Below are 3,676 nucleotides of genomic sequence, written 5' to 3'. Positions count from 1 at the left end.
GTCTGAAACAAATAATAAATATTGATAGTTACTCGTGTTGTTTCAAGTCGTCACTTAAGCTTCTTGGATAATAAGTATGACGCGTCAAAAAGGGCTCACACACGTTTACACTTTCGTTTCGGAATTTGGCCGCTGGTCAATTTTTTGGGGAGCCGAAGCGATGCTCTCACGTCCGTGGTACTCGTTAGAGATAAGTAAATATGTCTACCTACTTGAACCGGGTGATCAAATCTGTCAATTTTTTTTTTTACTGAATTGAACCCCTTAATACTAATATAAATTTGATCCATATCAACAAAATGACGTCGGAGTTTCATGCTTTGTAAGCCAACCATACACGTTAAAGTAATTCGCGACTTGGTTGCCTGAAGTCTTAACGGTGCTTATCTTATGAATCGAGAAAGGAAAGCGAGAGTGTCTTATTTTGTTTATTAGGTGTATGCTGTAAAAATCCTCATTAGCATTCCAGACTTCTATATGCTTAACCGCCGTTTAAGCTTCTATAAAAAATGATATATGGTATCGTTGACTTCGTCGAGATGATATGCGCGGAATACCCAAACTCACTACCATCTAACAATGTTGAAATTATTGTTGATTTTTCTGTCAGCACTTTATGACTATAAACTTTACCGTTAAATGACTAACGTGGAAACGTAAACAACACAACAGATACACCTGCACTTATTACGATGGTACTATTTGGGTCAGGCGAACCAGTAATGTTTGATCGGGACAATAGCGGAAGTTTACAAGCATCCTTGCCATTCAAAGTATTGAATCAACCTGAGGGTTACTGATTTCCTTGAGGTTCAGAGACGAAGTCCTTGAATCAGCTTGTTAACTTTACTGACAATTTGCGTCTGCCCGAGAATTAGACTGTTACATGGGGGATTCAAGTAACATTGCTGTGAGTAAACCACTGGTCTACACAATTTAAATCTCGGCTTTGGCTAGGCCGCATATTTGACCAGTAAATGAACAAGTTTAACCGGCAAATGAACACAATGCATCAGTTTAGTTTTGGACAGTAAAACGTCACTCTTTCATAATAGGCATCGCTGTATATTACGTACATTAATGGGATTAATTTGCGTCTAGCTTTCAAGACCGAGTCAAATGAGGATTAATGAGAGGCACATTTTCAATACATCTTAAAAGGGGTTCTTGACACGATTCTCTAAAAGTCTGTTACGATCAACTTTTCTCTATCGGCGACCTTGTATATTATTGAATACAATTCTTGACGTGCTTACTTACGGTTTCTATCGATTTTCGAGGAATTGAAGCCTTCGTGACGTCGTACGCGCAAAATTATTTTCCCTCTGTTTGTGATGGTAAAATTTTGGGTTTTCATATAGAACACCCTGTATACAGGGTGTCCTCGAATTACGTGGCCAAAATAATACCGCAGATTGTTTGAGTGAAAATAAGTCGATTTAACTAAACTTCCCTCAGTCCAAAAGTTGATAATTATGGAGCTACAGGGTGTTAAAGTTGAAAAAAATAATCACATTTTCTTTAATATCTTTCGATTTCTTTGAGTTAATTTCACGAAATTTCGTATTTGAGGGTGTTCTAGGATACGAAATTCAAATTTATTAACGATTTAGTTGTTTCTTCTAGGGGGCGCCACAAGCGACCATTAGGACACATTTAAATCTCTGTAACTTTTTCGTGCCACGGTGTATATAATTTTGGTATTTAAAAACCTTTGTCCCTACCTTTTATACTTAGAAAAGGTATACTTTATTGACGTCGCTAGAAGCAACGGTTTTGGAGAAAAACGCATAATTCTAATGCGCCGCATATTTGCGTTGGCGCTTTTAAGTAAATAACTCAGTTGGCTATGTTTTTAATTGACATTTTAACACTTGAATTTGTTTCTCAAATGTCAGTTTTTTTATTTAGCCCTCAGTTTTTCTTGTCAGTTTCGCTTCTTGTTCCTGTAAATATCCATAAGTATGGCCAATAAATTCACTTATTCTGAAATGGTGGATATGCTGTTAGTTTATGGACTTTGCCGTTGTAATAGTCAAAATAATATCTGATTTTGAAAACTTATTGTTATTCCTTTACTAATAATTATTTTTGAAAAACTTAATTTTTTTTAACGGAAAATAATTTTAAGGTAATTTGCATGCATCATCAGGCTTAGATGCATTTTTCTCCAAAACCGTTGCTTCTAGCGACGTCAATAAAGTATACCTTTTCTAAGTATAAAAGGTAGGGAAAAAGGTTTTTAAATACCAAAATAATATACACCGTGGCACGAAAAAGTTACAGAGATTTAAATGTGTCCTAATGGTCGCTTGTGGCGCTCCCTAGAAGAAACCACTAAATCGTTAATAAATTTGAATTTCGTATCCTAAAACACCCTCAAATATGAAATTTCGTGAAGTTAACTCAAAGAAATCGAAAGATATTAAAGAAAATGTGATTATTTTTTTCAACTTTAACACCCTGTAGCTCCAAATTATCAACTTTTGGACTGAGGGAAGTTTAGTTAAATCGACTTATTTTCACTCAAACAATCTGCGGTATTATTTTGGCCACGTAATTCGAGGACACCCTGTATTATGCCGTTTTCGAAATTTGCTACTTATGAAAGATAATTGGTCTGTGGAAATTCTTCACTCAGCTCTCTTAGAGTTTAAGCAGTCAAGGATTAGTAAGAGCGAGCTTCCGATCCTCTGTAAAGGTAGTTTACGTCATCACAGTTCTTAAACTCTCAAACTTCGATGTTTTCCAACGTGTCTGTATACAATAGAATGCCATGAACTTATTAATCACAGGAAACAATTTTTTAATCCACTTTCACAGGTTGTCGTAGTCATCATTATCAGTTTTCGACCAATTAAAGCCTTTATAAAGCCGAGTTTTAAAATTAAAAAAAAGTAAAAAACTTTTCCTAAATTTGGGAAACCAAATCTCGGCAACTTTACACAGACCACATTGTATGACAATCGATTTTTCCATTTGCTTTCCCTATACGCCTGTCATAGTTTCCGACCTTCAGAGTAGTCCTGTTTACAGCAGCGCAGTTCTCATCGCAACTCCCGCTTCAACTAGGCACTGCATCATTGTTTCCGCAGAACAATAACATATTCACCCATTGTTATAATTAATAAATCGTTGTGAAGAAATTTCGTAAGCAGAGTTCTGATGGTATACGTGATCAAAATAATCTATAAACCACTCATGACGCAGGGAAATAGTTAGTATTCATTCCCCTCTTGCAGGTTCAGGTGAGAGATATTTAGTAATGGGAAGTGATGCAGACGTTTGATAGATTTCCAAAATGATTACTTGAAAAGTTCATGGTAATCTTTGTTTGGTCGTTTATGTCTGGCGTGTCCTAATTATGACAATACAAAAACGAAAGTTGGGATGATTTGCCCCGTCATTATACAGGGTTGTCTATGTAATATGCAAAAATTTCAAGAGAGAGTTGAAAATGTGAAGGACAAATTACAAAAAAAATAGAAATCCAGTTTTAATTACGTGTACAAGGAAAGTAAAGGAAATTTTTGTATCTTGATGTTTTTGCTGTCACAATTCTCTTTAATTAATATATAAAATTGGCGTTAATTAAGAAAAAAAAGTTAAATAAGGTTCGCTCAACAGTCTAAAGCCAACTATCTCAATCAAATCTGGGTTTCTTCGTATTTTGAAA

General features: G+C 35.3%; 1 long non-coding RNA gene across 2 annotated transcripts in view; it reads left to right on the top strand.

Moving 5' to 3' along the window:
• Positions 1–3,676, top strand: part of LOC136343917 (uncharacterized) — a 96,021-nt gene that overhangs the window by 23,459 nt on the left and 68,886 nt on the right. The window lies entirely within an intron of this gene.

This window comes from Euwallacea fornicatus, chromosome 16 (genome assembly GCF_040115645.1).
Source record: "Euwallacea fornicatus isolate EFF26 chromosome 16, ASM4011564v1, whole genome shotgun sequence".
NCBI lineage: Eukaryota > Metazoa > Arthropoda > Insecta > Coleoptera > Curculionidae > Euwallacea > Euwallacea fornicatus.
This window is presented reverse-complemented; position numbering and strand designations above follow the sequence as displayed.